This window comes from Eulemur rufifrons, chromosome 7 (genome assembly GCF_041146395.1).
Source record: "Eulemur rufifrons isolate Redbay chromosome 7, OSU_ERuf_1, whole genome shotgun sequence".
In the NCBI taxonomy this organism is placed as follows: Eukaryota; Metazoa; Chordata; class Mammalia; order Primates; family Lemuridae; genus Eulemur; species Eulemur rufifrons.
The window spans coordinates 148756558-148776521 of NC_090989.1; positions in this window are offsets into that span (position 1 = coordinate 148756558).

The following is a 19964-nucleotide window of genomic DNA, read 5'->3' on the forward strand; positions in this document are numbered from 1 at the left end:
CTATTGGACATGATGATGTCCATAAGGTATAAAGGGTCACAGAGCTGCTTAGTAGCAGAGAGCTATGCATGTAAACTAGGAGTTTTGATTCTACATTTTTAGAGGACATCCTTTAACAGCAGGTAAATTTTAGAACATAGATAAGGAAATGCATTTTTATACATAAACTGAACTCATTACTTGTAATACTAAAAATTCTGGGATGACAGATCCACATAGGTAATTTAAAGAAAGTTAGATATGCACTCTACAACTGCATGGAAGATGCACATTTGTGTCCCAAAATCTCTCTCTTGAGGCTACTGTTAGACATCACTTGGCAGAATTGTCGTTGGTCTGACCCAGTTGAATTTTGAAGGAGGAAAAAAGGTTCATCTTCTGACAAAAGTGTAACAGTACTGTCAGTTTGAGTTAAGGGACAAAGCATGAACAGAGGCATAGGCAGAGTAGGGGTCGAAAGGGATGAGCCTTTTCTTTCCCATCATAAAGGGTCACAGCTGATAATCCTATAACAAAAGACACATTAACAAGAGGAAAGTATAATAAATTTATTGCGTTTGATTAAAGTTTTGCATGACACGGGAGCCTTCAAAGTGAAAACCTAAAAGTACAGGGAAGCCTATCTGATTTTATGCTTAGAGTTGAAGTAGGGACAACTGTGTAGAAGTGTGATTGGACAAAAAAGGGTATGAGCTAATAATGATACTAGACTGAGTGAGAAAACGTAGCAAGGCCTGTCTGTTGTAGCATTTCTCTGTTGTAGCGTGATATGGGGCAGGACCGAACTGGGGTCTTCTGACCGATTCTTAAACAGGGTAGTTTAGAGAGTTTTTTTTATGGCCAGCTCTTACACAGAAAGGTAGAGGAGGGTTAGAGTAGTATTTTTAGGTTTTAAGGCTGGCTTGAGGAAAAGGGATTCTGGTTTCTATGACCCTCCTTGGGGAAGAGGAATTCTAATTTCTATGACTTGCCTTCTCATTCCCTGCCCTTAATGAAATTAATGGGCTGGATACAATTTCTTTCCCAGGTAGTCATATCTTCAAAGGATTGCTTTATGAGAGAGACAAAAGTATAAATGTTTAGTGAAGGTTTAAAACATGCATTCTACATTTTTTTCTAAAGATTTATTCTGTATTAGATATTAAAGCAGCCTTAAAGCTCATCTAGTCCACTTCCTTTCTTTTTATGAGAATACAGATTTTGAGAACTTAAGTGGCTGTTTTAGATGACACACTTACAGGCAGAATCTGAATAATTAATTGAGCCCTCCTGAGAACCAGTCCAGTGCTCTGTCTGCTTGCTTGCCTCTCCAGGCCATGGGATCTGACCTCTTAGAATTACAATGCAGCTTAAAACTGGAAACCTGTAATAAAAGTGATTGGGTAATTTTCAGCTCCCTTTCAGTTCTAATCCTAGATGTGATAAAGTGATTGATTTAAACAGTTATGTAATGTGAATAATGCTGCTAGTATTGTTACATTTGATTGAAGTAAAGCCCTGTAATTTATTTTAGTTAGCATTAGGGCCACTGGGACAAAATATGAACAATGAAAGCAAGATAATTTGCAAATGAGAATTTGTCCAAGAGCTGTAGTATGGCATTGTTTTGCTCTATCTTTAAATAAGCCTGTTACAGTATATAATATTAACTTCTTGATTCAGTTTGGCCAACATTAGCTATTTTAGAAGTACAGATTCAAGAATTTGTAACTCTAATATAATATGCCTTTATTCTTTTCTGCACCGTGAACTTCGCTGTTTCAAAGTATAGAGACTCACAACTGCCATATTTGTTGGAAAGTTGTGTTTTGTTTTTCAAGCTCTGACAAGAAACAGAAGATGGAATTTGTTCCACAGTGAGGTGTTTTTAAGTTTCCCCAACAATATTAATGACCTCTGTCTGGGAAAATTAAATTCTCCTTTGCAAATTAGAACAAGTTTCCACTTTACCCAAGCTTAATGTGATAACCAGGGACAGCATCAGTTTGTGCCAAATTATTCGAGGTGGTTATTTTTGCTTATTTGTGTGAGGAATGGTCTCTGATTAGTATGTAGAAACCAAAATCTTGGTAAATGATGACGATAACTACCTGAAGCGTAATCAGATGATTCAAAAAACTTTTTTATGAATATTATTCTGCTATACTTTTTTCCATATCATGTTACGAGAAAACAACAGTGGCAAATTTGAATCTTTCATAATACAGAAATTATAATTGGTAACAAATATGCAATGTGTATTTTTTCATTCTCCTTACTGTGTGTCATTTTGAAGTATAATTGATGCAAAAGACCTAAAACAATTATTTGGGTTCTCAAGTATTAAATCAACCCCCTTGTAATTTATAGAAAGACACACAGCACAAGAAGTGTCCGCCAGCTTTGTTTTCTTTCCTTCTTCTGATAGCCTCTGTGACTTCTCATGCTCCAAGTAGCTGTCTACACATAATCATAAAGGAAATAGGCTTCTAAATTCAGATGTCTATTTAGGCCCAGGCCTAACATGAAGCTGCATTACCCTGTTCTTAACATCCTTCTTAAAAAATACTGTGTGATCCTTGTAGAACTTTATTTAAAGCAAAGTTAAACATTTTGGGAAAATTGGTAATATCTACAGGTATTCTTATGCCAGAGTTGTGAGTCAGCATCAGCAATTATTGATCATGTTTATTGTGCCGGCTACCTGTACTGGGCTCAGGAATTAAAGACTCAGTCCCTGCCCTGAAATAATTTATAATCTCAGTAGGGAGAAGGAACAGGTATATAGAAACAGCAAAGACAATTTATAGTGTTTTGAATGAAATTTCAGGTAGATATCACAGTGAAGAGAACAGTTTCAAAGAAGTCTTCTTGGGATTGGGGCTTAAGTAGACCTTGAAGGATGATTAGAATGTAAATAAATTGAGAGGATATTTCAGAAAGAGCAAACAGTAGGCAGCAGCAGAATAGAGGTAGACTATGGGATTGTAGCTCTGTCATTGAGAACAGTGAATGTGAAAAGGCAAACATTTGTGACTAAAGCAGAGTCAGTTAGAATAATAAAAAGTAGGCTTGAGTCACAGTGGGGGAGGACTTCGAATGCTAATTAAAGAACTTGGACAATATTCTATTAGGTGTCCCTTGAAAGTTTTGGAGCAGAGTGTTAACAAGAGTAAAGTGCATTTGAGGTTCTTGGTAGTGGAGGAGAATGGATTAGAAAGGGAATGTCAGCCTTAGCCAGAAAACTGAAAACTATTCAGTATGTCACTAATTATATTCTGTGTATTGAGACTGGTTTCCCGTTGGTCTTAAGGATAGGGAGTTACATGCGGTAATATCATCTCTCCTTGACAAAGGACCACGGCTTTAAGACAGTAATAGTTCTTACAGACCAGTCTCCAGGGAGAGTTGGCTTCTCATACTCTTCCATTTAAAAAAAAAAATCCCATCCTAGATTCTTCTTCTTTCTTCTAGCTGTTGCTCTATTTTCTTTCTCTCCAATTTAGGAGAAAAAAATGTATACATATTATCTCCACATCTTCCCACCTCACCGTGTTCCCTCAACCCACTGGTTTCTATTCCTGTCACACCTCTGAAAATACGATAGTGAAGGACATAATTCAATGGACATTTTTCAGTTTCTCAGCCCATATCTTACTTCACTCCTCTGTCATGCTGACATTATGAAACTTCCCTTGACACTTTTTTTGTTCTCCTTATCAGCCATTCTTTCTTAGTTACTGTCACTGCATTCACTTCCTCTGTCCCTTAAATATTGATGTGTTTTAGGGTTCTGTGCTCACTGTCCTTACTCTCTGCCCTCCTCTTGGAATGATCTCATGTACATTTATGATTTTTTTACTCTCATATGTATGCTGATGTTCTCTCTGCTCTCTGTGCAACACTTCTTGCCTGTGTTACAGAATTATTTATTCAACTGTGTGCTGGGCATTTCCGCCTCTGTATTCCACAGACCATATGTCCATTAACTGACCTAAATTAATCATCTCGTCCCCTCTCTTCCACTCTGCACACCCCTCTCCCCGCAAACCTGCACTTTCTCCTAAATTCCCTGACTTGCTTGGTGGAACTGCTGTCTATCCCATTCAACAAACATGAAACCTGGATAAATCCCTGATGCAACTCCCTCCTTTCTCCACATCCAGCCAGTGACATCTGAGCAAAGAACTGAATGACAAGGGGCCAGCCAACCCTATGAAGATCTAGGGGAAGATCTACGGCAGAGATGAAACTGTGCCTTCATTTTCGTAATACTGCATTCTGACCAAACTGGCCCAGAATTGGTTGATTCCTGTAAGCAATGATATGAGAGGGTCATTTGTACAGGAGAGCACTTAAACGGATAAAGTAAAGAAAGACATTTGCATAGTTTTAGGCTTGACACAGATTATTCTTACTGACAATATTTTCAAATGAAAAGCAGTGAGTTTGTCACTAAACAATGGATCTTGGGTTCATTGCAGCTCCTCAAATTCTTTTTTGTTCTTTTTCTTAGTTCTTTGCCAGGGTGTTGGTGGGGGAGATGAGCAGGTGTGGTAGTGGGCACAGAATTTCCCTAACTAAGCAGAAGCTCTCCTGCCTCTTCTATTGAAGACTTTTGGATTTGTTATTAACACAACCGTCCCTTCTTAAAATTTTATATAATTTTATATTGCATATATTTTTTATTATGTCTTTCAGTAAAGAATGAGTAGGCAGAATTTGGTCTTCTTAATATTCAGTTTTATCGTATTATAAATATCATAATTATATTATTACCAATTTTTAAAATTAGAAAATGTATAATTTTATATAATCTATTATAACTAAACAGAATGATTTATTTTTATAATCTGTATTTGAACAAGTATGAGACTAGATTACACAAAAATAGCATTGATCATTGGAAGCAAAAGCTTTCTGTTTACTACAGGCAAACAGCTCTTTCCAGTACAAAAGATAAAATTGATTTTCTCCTTGAGCTCCCTCACTGGTTCCTGGTACACCGTATGTTGTTGAATACTGTGGTCATGCATGGACATTGGGTTACAAGCACCCAGCAGCAGAACCCCTTTTGCGTCCATCTTTGTATTGCCCACGGAGCCTGCTGGTGTCTTGTACATGGGAGGGCTGCAGTGAACACTCATAGAATGACTCAAGGCTGCCTCTCTGCAGAGGTGAGCAACTGAGTTCAGTGACGGGGGCTGCATTCTCATCTACTGGGGCTGCAGTAGCCAGAATGGGGATATGGGCTCTCCTGGCTTTTTAATCCTCCCAGTCACCCACCGTTTACACTGTGTTCCCTTTCGGAACCCCCCCTCTCTCCTCCCCCACTGCCTTGAATACTAATTGCCTCTCTAATTTCCCCCAGTCTGTCTTTCCCAAAGATTTAGGGCTATTTTTATGGTCTGTTAATTCTCTGAGAATGAAATGCCTCTTCCGGGAAAGATTGCCATACAAAATGGCATTGTAAATAGGTTTTTATTGACTGCTCTCCAAGCTCTCCAAGTCATTCTGCCCTCATACTGATTAGGGGACACCATCTGTTTGGCTAGGTGGCGTAATGAATTGAGGGCTCAGAGGTGTAGCTGACATCTAAATTAGATCCAAATCATGGTAAGGACAGGATAATGGTCTCATTTGCCAGAGATGGATGAATACTTACTTTTATATTGAATGACTCTGAGAGAAAAATGGATTGTGCAATATGATACTTCACTCCAATTGGTGGCCCTGAGTGACTGTCCCTATGCTGATGCTTTTTGTTCGGGGACAGGACCCTGCCTCCTTGTTTCAGGGAAGACCAGAAAAGAAAAATTATCTGCTCCACCCAAGTGAATCAACAGTTAAATACTAATGTCCTTCTGTTACCCTGCTTTCTGGGAGTCAGAAGAGTTTTTCAAGGAATATGAGTATTAAAATGACAGTAAAAAAAAATAGCTAGTGTAAATTAAAATAAAATCTCAAGCTCACCCCCAGCTGACTGAAAAGACCACCTCTTGGCCAAGGGGATACCCTAAAACTGAGGTGCTAGCCATGAGAAGGGAGATCAGACATGCCTCATCATGCCCCCCTCCCTTCTTGTAGATATTTGCAACTCATTAGTAGGTAAAAGGCTATGCAAAACAAACCTGCAAGTCCTCAATCTCCATAACCAATCACTTGAGTCTGGGTATATGGTCGGTGGCTTGTCTCTGATTAACAAACTTCCTTATCTTAACTTAAAATATTCCAAGCCTTTAGACAAAGCTTCATTTCTTTAACCAATTACAAATCAGAGTCTTTAAAACCACCTATAACTAGTAAGCCCTCCCCCGCCCCTTGAGATGGCCCATCTTTTCAGGCCAAACCAATGTATGCCTTCCATGTATTGATTTACTTACTTTACAGGTAATTCCTGTCTCCCTACAATGTATAAAACCAAACTGTAACTCAACCACAGTGAATCCACTTGCTCAAGGCTTCTTGGGCATGACTCCAGCCATGGTCCTCAAATTTGGCTCTTTAAATTATTTTACAGAGGTTGAATTCTTTTCCGTTCACACTAGTAACCTTGGCCTATTTATTGCCTTGTGTGTTGCGCTGATCAGAGGAATGAGACTGGGCTAAGTGTACCGTGCAGCTTGTGATTTCTCTAGAAAATGGGTGGGTTGTTGCTTAAGGACCTTTCATCAATACTTTCCAAAGACCTATTACTGTTAGAGAGCAATCAATAGGCTCACTGCCCAATGTGCCTAGAAGCCAACAACATGGCACTGGCCTTTGAAAAAAGAAAAGCTTTATTGTAAGTCCATTCACAAGGAGACAGAAGGATCCTCAAATCTGCCTCCCAAAGCTCAGGGCTGGGTCAGGTTTTATTAAGTATAGGGTAATGAGGCATGATCTGGTTAGATCTTGCAATGGGGTGATGCCAGGAGGCATGTTCTGACTGGCCCATGGCATAGGATGATCCCAGTGATCAATCTGATTGGATCCTGGACCCTCCCACGTTGACATCCTCTTCTTAAATCAGTCCTCACTCCTCAGTCCAGCCTGAGCGCATAGGTTCCACCTATGTTGCATGCTTGGTTCATCTGGGCATGCTCAGGTTACATGACCTTTGGCCTGGGGGCCCATAGCAACTGAAAAACAACTCAGAACTTTGTTACATAAAACTTGAGCTGGCTTGGTCTGGTGTGGTTACATTACCATTTCTGGCTAATTTGCTCTTACAGTTAACTGAGATCTGAAATCCTTGTAATCCATGGGCTATAGTATTAATAAGTGAGTTGTCCCTACCCTCTCCCTCACTTGCATATTTTCTCCACCAAAAGCAAGCGGAACCACCTACAGCTATTCAAGCAGCCTGCTGTACACCATCAGCATGTGCTCGGTGCCCACCATTGCCTGGGCACTCTACTGCACGCTTGACAAATGCACTTGAGACATATTAAAGTGTCTCTGATCCTTAAAGCAACTCTACCAAGTATTATTATCTCCACGTTACACAGGAGAGTCACTGAGGTTCAGCATGGTTAAGTAACTTGCTTGGGTTTCCACAGAGGCAGAGGTGGGATTTGAACCCAGTCCTGTTCAGCTCGTGCTCTTTCTGGAACACTCTATTGCCTCTCTGTCCTTTTCCCGTCCTGTACTCACATTGTTCTCTGTCTCTCTTAGAGTGTCCACTTCCCTGTCAGAATCCTTATCAATCACAACCTTTATGCAATTTTAGATCTATATCTATATCTATATCTATTTATGTGAATAGATAGATTTCATGGATACCTGTAGATAGATAGATACAGATATAAATAAATAAAATGTGGAAAGATATATCCCCCAAATGGTAGTGGTGGTTTTTCCTGAGCAGTAGAATACCTTGATATCATTTTCTTCTTTGTGTTTTTTATATTTATCAAACTAAATTTCTATTATTACTGTGATCAGAAAACCATTTTTTAAATCTTTCACATCCTGTTAAGTTCATATGTCACTACTTGAATAGAATCTCTTCCTGGTCTCCAAGCTGATGCTATCTCATCTTCTTTTGAAATACACTCCCTTTCCCTAGAACTTAACTTGTATTTTCTTGGGTCATTTCTAGCATTTTGCCTTGTATTCTGTGTAACCTCAGAGGGCCCACCAACTCAGAGGGGAAGAGTTGGAGAGGCACAGCTAATAATAAAAACAGTAGCAGAATAGTTGTTATTCCAATCCACCCCCCTTCCCAATCACGAAAGCTGGATCTTCCTGCTGCTGTATCCAGCAGATTCCAGATTTATGTCTCTTCCCTTCCCTGTAGTCTTGGCTGTGTCTCCACATTCCTGTGACATGAGTTAACCATTATGCTCAGTCTGGTGTTTGTCTTTGCATGATGCTGTCCCTTCTATCACTTGGTACTAGGCTAGGCCCTGTTATTCCACTAGGCCCCACGTGGTGACTTTGCTGAAGAAGGAGAAGGACAATCTCCTCCAACCCAGGTTGGACTTTTTAAAAATTATCTCTTCCCCTACTAGGTTTGTTCCAGGTGGGAACCCGCAAAGTATGTATAGGACAGAATGTGGTTAATGGAAAACGTAGGCTTGTAAAACAATAGCTGCAGGAGTCTGGGGAGTCCCAGACATTGTAAATCTAACAGACAGCTGCAGCCAGCATTCCTTCCCCCTCCCCCATAGGGATGAAGTTTATCCCTCCCCATCTCTCCTGATAAGGACAACACCGGAGCTGAAGGATGGATGTGACTGGGGCAGGGAGTCCTAGGAGTTGGTTGTTTGAAAAAGAATTTATTACAAGTGGCTGCTCTGGACCACTTACTCTGCCCGGAGAAACCCTCTATAAAACGCAAGGCTTTCCCTTCCCTTGGGGTGGACGCTTTTTCGCCTCCACCCATCTGCACCCAGATGCTCAAAATAAAGAGCATTTTGCTACATATGAGGCTTTGTGTGTCTCTCTCTTGGCTCTGGACCTAACATCCCCTTGTTCTCTTAATATCTGATAAAGCCTATCATGTGGCAACTCTTATATTTGAGTTTTTTGTTTTGTTTCTTACAGCATCCCTTCCCCTGCCCCCTGTCCTAGGGAAATTTATACTAAGTAAGGTCAGGAATCAGAGTAATCTGGCCCAATCCCTCCCTCTTCTCAGTCAGGGGCCCCAGACAGGGGGTACACAACCGTTCTCTCTCCTGTCTGGGAGATCAAAGTGTGACCTTCATTCTGTAACTTCTTTAAGTGTCTCTCTTCTGGGCAGCCTGTCAGCCTTCATGTCTCTAGTCATCCTCTTCCTGGGGAGGCCTGTCTGGGACTTGCAGAACTGGAATCCTGGTGGCTTGCCCCGCCATGCCCAGTATTTGGGTAGGCAAACAGAGCTAACCCTCCTTGGACCCTCAGTCTACTGTATCTTCTTCTAAGTTAGTCCATTATCTTCTAGGAGTCTTAGAGAGGAGCTGAGCACTGCTCAGCTTGGTACACTTTAAAGCAGCTAGCACAGTTGCATGCGATGGCAAGAAATCCATAAACTTTGCAGAATGAATGACTAAAGTCTATTGGTTTTTGTGCTCTGCTTTCTCCTTTAACATTATTGCAGCGAGCAATCAAATAAAGGTATTAGTTCCACTTTGTACTATACTAAGTATATCACACCATGATTCTGATTCCATCAGAATCAAAATTGCATTTTGACTTGCAGTCAAAATGTAGTCAAAACAGTTTTGTGCATAAAATTATTAAAAATATAGTCATAAAATTATATTCAGACCATGTGTATGAAGTGTATATGAAACATAATTGAATTTCGTGTTTAGACTTGGCCCCATCCCCAAAATATTTCATTATGTATATGTAAATATTCCAAAATCTGAAAAAATCTGCAATCTGAAACACTTCTGGTCCCAAGCTTTTCAGAGGTGGGATACTCAATCTGCAATACTTAATACAGTATAAATGCTTTCTAAATAGTTGTTATACTGTGTTTTTTTAAATTTATGTTATTTTTATTATATTGTTATTTTTATTGTTTTTTTTGCCGGAATATTTTTGGTCTGCAGTTGGTTGAATATGTGGATGAGGAACCCACAGATATGGGGGGCCAATTGTATACATAAAACTCTTTCATAGTATACAGTTTAGAGGTTTTTAATATATTCACAAAGTTGTGCAATCATCAGACTAATTCCAGAACATTTTCATCATGCCAAACACATGAATGATGCACATTAGCTGTCACTTCCTATTGATGTATTTTCCCCCAATCACAAATCTATTTTCTTTCTCTCTATATTTGCCTATTCTGGACATTTCATATAAATGGAATCATACAATGTGTGGATTTTTGTATCTGATTTCTTTCACTTTGCATAACTTTTTCAAGGTTCATTCATGTTGTAGCATATATCAATACTTTATTCCTTTTAAGGGGCTGAATAATATTTCATTGCATGGATAAACCACATTTTGTTTATCCACTTATCAACTGATGGACATTTGGATTATCTCCATTTTTTTCTTTTTTTTTTTTTGAGGCAGAGTCTTGCTCTGTCTCCCTGGCTAAAGTGCAGTGGCATGATCATAGCTCACTGCAACCTCAAACTCCTGGGCTCAAGTGATCCTCCTGCCTCAGCCTCCTGAGTAGCTGGGACCACAAGTGTTCACCACCACACCCGGCCAATTTTTCTATTTTTTTGTAGAGATGGAGTCTCGCTCTTTTGCTCAGGCTGGTTTCGAACTCATGACCTCAAGCAATCCTCCCACCTTGGCCTCCTTGAGTGCTGGGATTACAGGTGTGAGCCACTGTGCCCAGCCTATTTCCACTTTTTGGCTATTATGAATAATGTTGTTAGGAACATTCATGTGCATTTTTTTTTCTAGGGACATATGATTTCAGTTTTCTTGGGTATATACCTAGGTGGATCATCTGTTTAACTTTTTAGGAACTGCCAAATTGTTTTCTAAAGTGGCTGCACCATTTTACATTTCCTCTAGCAATGTAAGAGGGTTCCAGTTTCTCCATATCCTCACCAATACTTGTAATTGTTCCCCCTTTTCTTAAATTATAACCATCCCAATGAGTGTGAAGTATTTTTGATTTGCCTGATGGCTAATAATGTTGAGCATCTTTTCATGTGCTCATTGGCCCTTCATATATTTCTTTGAAAAAATGTTCAGCCCCTTTGCCCATTTTAAAATTAGATTATTGCTTTTTTGTTATTGAGTTGTAAAAATCTTTATATATTCTAGATATTAATCTTTTATCAGATATATGATTGACAATTTTTTTTTTCATTTTGTGTGTTGTCTTTCTACTCTCTCTGCAAAGTGTCCTTTGAAGCACAAAAGTTTATGGTCAGCCTGCCATATCTGCAGAGTCTGCATCTGCAGATTCAACCAACCTCGGATCAAAAATATCTAGGGAAAACAAACAATAAAAAATAATACAACAACAATAAAAATACAAATAAAATGCAATATAACAATCATTTACATAGCATTAACATTGTATTAGGTATTAAGTAATCTAGAGATGACTTAGTATATGGGAGGATGTGCATAGGTTATATGCAAATACTACACAATTTTATACAAAGGACTTGAGCATATATGAGTTTTGGTATCTGGGGGGGTTCTAGAACCAATCCCTTGTGGATACCAAAGGATGACTATAATTTTGATGAAGTCCAATTTAATTTCTTTTCTTTTGTTTCTTGAGCTTTGATCATATTAAGAAACCATTGCATAATCCAAGTCACAGAGATTTACACCTATGTTTTTTTCTAAGAATTTTATTGTTTTAACTCTTATATTTAAGTCTTTGATCAATTTTGAATTGTTTTTTGTATGTGTTGTGAGGTAGGGAACCCAACTTCATTCTCTTGCATGTAGATATCCAGTTGCCCCAGCACCATTTGTTGAGAAGACATTTCCCCCATTGAATTATGTTGGTACCCTTGTGGAAAATCAGCTGACTATGGATTTATGGTTTTATTTATGGACCCTCAATTCTATTCCATTGATCTCTGTCTGTTCTTACTACACAGTCTTGATTACTGTAGCTTTGTGGTAAGTTCTGAAATCAAAAAGTGTGAGTCCTCCAACTTTTTTCTTTTTTAAGGTTGGTTTGGCTATTCTGGGTCCCTTGCATTTCTATGTGAATTTTAGGATAAGCTTGTCATTTCTGTAAAAAATGCAATTGGAACTTTGCTTGGAATTGTGTTGAATCTGTAGATCAATGTGGGGAATATTTCCACCTTAAAAATATTAAGTCTTCCAAGCCATGAACAAGGGATATCTTTCCATGTATTTAGGTCTTCTTTAATTTCTTTCAGTGATGTTTTATAGTTTTTAGTGTACAAGTCTTGCATTTTATTTATTAAATTTATTTCTAGGTATTTTATTCTTTCTGATGCTATTGTAGATAGAATTGTTTTCTTCATTTCCTTTTTGGATTTTTCATTGCTAGTATATAGAAATATAATGGATTTTTGTATATTGATATTGTATCCTGCAATCTTGCTGAGGTAATTTATCAGCTCTAATAGTCTTTTGTGTGTGTGTATTTTTAGGATTTCCTACATACAAAATCACAGAATTGGCCAATAGAGATAATTTTACCTCTTTGTTTCCAATGTGAATGGCTTTTATTTCTTTTTCTTGCCTAATTTCTCTGACTAGAAATGCCAGTACAACATTGAGTAAAATTGGTGAAAGTGGACATCCTTATTTTGTTTGTGATTTGAGGTGGGGTGGGGAAAACTTTGAGTCTTTTACCATTAAATGTGATGTTAGCTGTAGGTTTTTTGTAGATGGCCTTTATCAGGTTGAAGACATTCTCTAGTCTATTCCACGTTTTTATTATAAAAGGGTGCTGAAGATTGTCAAATGTTTTTTTCTGCATCTGTTGAGATGATCATGTGAGTTTTGTCCTTTTTTCTTTTCAGATGGTGTATTACATTGTTTGAATTGTAGGTGTTGAACCAACCTTGCATGCCTGGGAAATATTCCAACTGATCATGTATAATCTTGTTATAATCATGTATAATCTTCTTATCTGTTGTTGGATTTGGTTTGCTAGTATATTGTTTAGGTAGAGGGGTGTGTGTGTGTGTGTGTGTGTCTATATATATCCACAGGGCTACTCATATACTGTTTTCATTTCTTGTGATGTCTTTGTTGGGTTTCGGTATCACAGTAATACTGGCCTTATAGAATAAATTGGGAAATGTTCCTTCCTCTTCTATTTTTTTAAAGAGTTTGAGAGCATTAGTGGTAATTCTTTAAACATTTGATAGAATTCACCAGTGAAGTCATCTATCTGGACCTGGGATTTTCTTGTGGGAAGTATTTTTTTTTATTATTACTAATTCAATCTCTTTATTTCTTGCAGGCTTGTTCAGATTTTGTTTTTGCTCCTAAGACAGTTTTGCTATTTTGTGTCTGTCTAGAAATTTGTGCATTTCATCTAAATTATCTAATTTGTTGGCATATAGTTGCTCATAGTATTTTCTTATAATATTTTTTATTCTGTAGTTATTCTCTCTCTTATATGCTAATTTTAGTAATTTGAATAGTCTCTCTTTTTTTCTTAAGCTAAAAGTTTGCCAGTTTTATTGATGTTTTTTCAAGGAAAAACTTTTTGTTTTGTTGATTTTATCTATTGTGTTTATATTTTCTCATTTATTTCTGCTCTAATATTTATTTTGTCTGTCTTTCTGCTTGCTTTCAGTTTAGTTTGCTCTTCTTTTTCTAGGGTCATAAAGTGGAAGGTTAATTTATTGAACTGAGATCTTTTTTCTTTAATGTAGGCATTTACATTTTTCTTTAAGTATTCCTTTTACTGCATCCATAAGTTTGATAAGTTTTATTTTTGTTTTCATTCATCTCAAAATATTTTCTAATTTCTCCTGTTATTTCTTCTTTGACCCATTGGTTATTTAGAAGTATGTTGTTTAATTTCCACATGGTTGTGAATTTGCCAAACTTCCGTCTGTTATTGATCTAATTTAATCCCATTGTGGTCAGAGAACATACTTTGTATGGATTTAATTCTTTTAAATTTACTGAGATTTGTTATGTGGCCCAATATGTGATCTGTCCTGGAGATTGCTCTATGTGCACTTGAGAAGCATGTGTATTCTGCAGTTGTTGGGTGGAGTGTTCAACTTATATGAGCTTTTAACTATTCACTTTTCACCTGGTAAAACATTATTCATCCTTTGAGTCCCAGGTCTAAAGAATTTCTTCCGTCAAATCTTTCTAATCCATCTTCCCAGCTAAAATGTACATTTTCCTCTTTTGAATTTCCATCACTCTGCCAACACCCATAACTGTTAGGACTTTATTACAAGTCAATCTCTCTAAACTCTTATGTTATAGGTTTTTTTGTGCAGGGACCATGTCTTAACTGTATCTCCATATCCCTGAAATCTTACTTCTAGCAGTAACTTTAAAGCATGCCATTGAAAGGATGAAGGAATCTGGTGGTCACTGAGCACCTCTTAAATGCTGAGCTATAGGTGACTTACTGTGGAGACTGGAGCAGGAGAAGAAAGGTGGTGCACTCTGCCTCTGGGGAACCTATAGTTTAGTTAAGAAGGTAAGATATCTACACAGGAAACCTTTAAGACAAGATTTGACCAACTGCCAAGATGAGGACTTTAGGAGCTTGGGCTTGCTCATTTTGTCTCTCTCTCCATGCATGGAAAAGAGATTCACAGAACTGTGAGATTGGAACAATCCTCAGGATTTCTATTTCTAGCCATCTGTCAGCATAGAATCCTCTGACAGCAGTTCATCCAGCCTCGCATGGACACCCTCACGCACAGGGAGAGACCCTCACTCTCCCCACTTAGGACTTGATGGTTGTTTGCCAACCTTGGGTAGAGAGGGAAAAGTGAATTGCCTTTTAGCTACCACACACCACTCAGTCTTCCCCATAAAAGAAACTATAAGCCTGAAAGAACATGTGTAAAGTCAATAGGGAAAGGAAAGAGTTCTCTAGTCATAAACTCTAATCCAAGTGTGATAGGTCAAAGGATGTTTGCATTATATTTGGTTTCAGATAAGGAATGTCAGATCAAGTTAACCTTCAGAGGGTCACTTCTGGGAGAACCAAAAGGAATTGTTTTTGAGCCCTATTGTTCTCCTAGTGCCCACCTATATGTGAATGTTCTGGGAAGGTCTGAGGATGTGGGATTTGGAGAGGTGAGTTCATCCTACATGTCAGTTAGACACTTTATACAGTTTGATGAAGAAGGTTATCAAGCCAGAATGTAAACTCTTTTCTCTACTAACCTCTGAAAATAGAATTATATTATGAAGCATGATACCTACAATTTTGGTGGCACACGTTAAATTAAATAGGAGGCTAACACAAGAGATGGCCCACAGTTGTTTATAATAGTGAACTAAATGAGTGATATCTTTATCACGATCATCATGTAACAGAGGTAAAAGTGTGAAGGAGGGCAAAATGTTTTACAAGTTGTCTCTTTAAAACCCCTCACTCTTTTTGGGAATTAAAACCTGCATTCTTGCCTGAGGCCAGTAATCAAAGGGGCAGAAAAACGTTCTTTGTTCTTTGTTTTCTAGTATCTTAAACCACAGAAGATGGCTACACAGAATTATCTGGACAAAGGTCACGAGATCATCTTCACTGGAGATAAGGTCAACCAAAACCACCAACTATAATTAAACAACAACAGCCAAAAGCTAACCCTCCCCCCTTTAAAAAGCCATGTATTTCTACTTAAAATGGGGAGGGACAATGATTCTTTAAGATGAGAATCTACCATCCTTCTCATTTGCCAGCAAATTAATAAACTTCTGTTTCCTTTTCCTCAAACCACTTGTCCTTGTTCTTCATTCCTCTGGGACGAGTACCAAACTTTCGGTAACAATCATGGTCACATTTATTGACAGCCAGTTGAGGGCAGACCATTCCTGGGAGAGGGAAATATCAAGCCATCTGAAATTGGAAGTAATTAGAGAAGTAGGAAAAGAAGAGAGCAGGTGTCCTGGTATAGAATGGACTTGAGCAGGGTGGAAGAATGGATGAGCTTTGCATGGAGAGAAAGGGAGAAGAAAATGAGAGGCTGGGAGACGGCCACAGAGGTTGGAATGTGTAAGATACATATTTCATCAAGCAGAGTATCCCAGAAGGTGGCAAACCTGGACTTTGGTAGAGGCACAGCACAGGGAAATTGCTGTTCATGGGTCCACATAGGTGTGTCAATTTCAAACAAGATTAGCGCAGTAGGTGGAAAGAAATCATTTACATCATGTGACTGTGCTTCAGGCAGTAGTCCCTACTGAGCTGATGACTAAGGCAATCCATCCCTGATTCATCAGAAATTCTTTAACCAAGTAGGTCAGGGGAGAAAATGGGAGTGGTGGGCCAGGAATGATGGGCAATTCTGGGTGAGTCACCTTCCCCAAAGTAATACCAGGAGATCAGGTGAAAGGCTCTTGCCTCTGCTGCTCATTCTCTTCACTTTTTCCCCAAATCCTAGCTCTGTAGGCTCTCTCATCCTTTGACTTCTCTGCTTTGGAGTTGGACGAACTCTAATTCTGTACATAGGGACCCTGAGCCCAAAGGGGACAGGGAACTTGCCCTTCTTGCTACAGTGTGCAGATCTCAGAGTTGGGACTAGGAGAAGTGCTTCTTGACCACCAATACCTTGCATCTGCAGTCTGTACTCTGCCATATGACTTCACTCCAAGTCTTCACCTTGTCATACCAACTGAGAGGCAAAAGAAACATAGAACAGGACATAGGAAAACTTGAAGGGGCTGTACCTTGGCTGCAAAGAGCTCCAGGGAATAGGAGGAAGTTTGGGGACAGCAGGTCATCTTCCATGACCCTATTCTTAAGAGAAAATCAGCCTCCATAATCTAGTTTCAGGTCACATATTCTAAAACTTAAACTCTGAACTAATGAACACTGTGACTCACAGATGTCTAATATTTACTAAACAATTACTGGGAACTCTTTTCAAATTTTGGTTTTCAGTACTCCCTTTCAAATACCTTTTTTGAAATTTGTTAACTTACAACAGGGTCCATATTTTCCTTCTCTACTGAATGTGATGAGGTCTCATCTTTCCTGCCTAAATGTCCCAAGGCTTCTACTCCAGTGACCACATGGCAGTCATGGAGGGGGTCTTAGTTTATATCCATGCATCAAAGGAAGTGCGTAATTTCAGTGTGTAAAGAATTGGAGGGTGCTGGTTCTCTAGCCTCTAATGAGCGCCTCCTTTCTTTTTTCTGCAGCGCAGCCCCTAAAAGTGGCAAAATCTTGTTTCTGAATTTTGTCCGTACCACCCTGCTTCCCCCAATTTGGCATAGTCAACAAGTTATGGAGCAACAGCAATTCCAAGAGGAGCAGAGGTATAATGCAGGACACAGGAAGTGCCCACCTGGTGAGATCCTGTAGTGACTTTCTTTCCTGTCCCCTTCCCTGCCTTCCACTCTTGGTGATGCTGTGTCTAAGTCCTGTGCTTGGGCCTAGGGTGGACTGTCTGGCCCCTCTTATGCCCCTCTCCTCTCAGACCCTTCAAAATCAGGGGTGCTGTGTTTTCCTTTAGGCCAGATAGACATTCTATGGATATCCAACCTACACACACACACATACCAGTTAATTTTAAACATTTTGGTCCTTATTCTGTATAATTTGGGATTGGGATGCCAGAGATGACTCAAAACCTGCTGCTTTCTGAGAGTGATCCTGAGACTATTCCTGAAATGTTTAAGGCAAAAAACAAAACAAAACAAAAACAAAACCTCTCATCGTGGCCAGATCTGTGAGGAGACTTAAAAGGTAAAAGGCCTTAACTACAACCCTCACCCAGGAGACTTGCAAAACCTCATTAAGGACGTTGGGAAAATTCTTTCCAGGGAAAAGTCTTTTACGGATCTGTTGAAAATCCCCCAAGAGCCAAAGATCAAACTCTCCACCTTTAGAGGAAGTGTGCCTGTTGTCACTTAATGCCTGCCTGCTGCAAATCCACCCTTCAAGTTCTGCTTGTGACTTTAGAACGTTTCTCCTGCGCAACAGGCGTGATGTTGAGCCTTACCAGCAGGGGGCGGTGGAGGGCCGATTTCGCCGGCTGATGCCGGTGGTTTTCTGCCTTGCAGCTTCTGCTTGCCGGCGCCCCAGCTGCGGGGGAGACCGGCTCGAAGGTCTTGGCCTGCGGTGTCCTGCCTGCCAGCTTCAGCTGCTGCTGTGGGCGAGCTTGGGCCGGGCCAACCCAGTGAACTTCAACATCCCGCGGCAGCAATCACACCCGCGTCCTAGCCTTGGAGAGGGGCGGCCTCCCCTTCCAAGTTAGTGCCTCCTTGAGTACTCTCCCCTGCCTAGGACGTTCTTTAGAGTTCTCTTCCACTCCCTGGGAGTAGTTATCCCCTTTAAATAGTTAACACGCCTCTGTAGGACTTTCCTGTTCAAGTTATTGTGGTTACTGTCTCCTGACTCCCCTTTCGTGGACCATGAAGCCAAAAATGCAATTATTAGTGTCGACAGAAAAACCCAAACTCTAAAATAATTTAAAGAGGTTTGTTCTGAGCGGGATGTGTGAGAAGGTGGCCCCCGGGGACAAGTTCTCAAGAGGTCTTGAGAAGATGCATCTGAGGTAGCTGGATTACAGTTTGGTTTTTGTACATTCCTGGGGACAGGAATTACAGGTAAAATCATAAATCTATACATGGAAGGTATACATTGGGCCCAAAAGGCAGAACATGTCGAAGCAGGAGCTTACAAGTCCTGGGTGGCTGTTAGGGATTCTTTAGTTGGCAATTGGTTGAAAGAGTTAAGCTTTGTCTAAAGACCTGGAGTCAGTGGAAAGGAACACTTGAGTTAAGATAGGGGTCAGCTAGGATGCCTGACTTAGGATAAGGGGGTCTTCTATCTCTCATGTGATCCAGAGCCAGAATGAGGTTGGGAAGTAAACCACCTTATGCTGGATTAATAAAACCTGTTTAGTGAGATTGTATCGTCTTTAGATGTGACTCACCAGGCCTCTTAGAAAGGAATTTGGGCAAAAGAAAAAGGTCAGAGTTCAGTCCTCACTAGTAAACAAAACCATCTCCTATTAAATGGTGAAGGTTTTGGTAAATTCAAAATTAGTTGAACTTGGGGAACTTTGTGGCTCCTAATATAACTAGAAATTAAACAAAATGAGATGGAACCATTTTTTCTGCCAGAAATTGTGTCTATGAATTTTGTACTTAATGGTATGAAATCATTATATGGTTTTAATGGTGTGAAATGAAATGCTTACAAAACTTTGGAGACTGAGATTTCTGGAAAGATAGAGCTGAGTCTCCCCTTTCCTCTAGCAGCATCTACATCAAGAACAGTCTAATGGCCGGGCGCGGTGGCTCACGCCTGTAATCCTAGCACTCTGGGAGGCCGAGGCGGGTGGATCGCTCGAGGTCAGGAGTTCAAGACCAGCCTGAGCAAGAGTGAGACCCCGTCTCTACTAAAAAAAGAAAGAAATTATATGGACAACTAAAATATATATATATACAAAAAATTAGCCGGGCATGGTGGCGCATGCCTGTAGTCCCAGCTACTCGGGAGGCTGAGGCAGTAGGATCGCTTAAGCCCAGGAGTTTGAGGTTGCTGTGAGCTAGGCTGACGCCACGGCACTCACTCTAGCCCGGGCAACAGAGTGAGACTCTGTCTCAAAAAAAAAAAAAAAAAAAAAAAGAACAGTCTAATAACAGAAAACCATCATCTTTTAAGATGTTAGGACCTTTAATTGTCAGAAATTAAGTGCCGTCAATTTAAGAGAAAAAGCTGCACCAATCCATCTATCAGATTAAGGAATTCCATGGCCGCATACAGAATGCACAGCTGTGAATGACTCTAGACCAGTACTGTCCAACCAGAATAGGTGAGCCACAGCGTGAGCCACATACGTCCTTGTAAATTTTCTAATAGTCACATTAAAAGGTAAAGAGAAACAGGTGAAATTAATTTTAATAATATATTTTATTTAACCCCCAATATTGAAAAT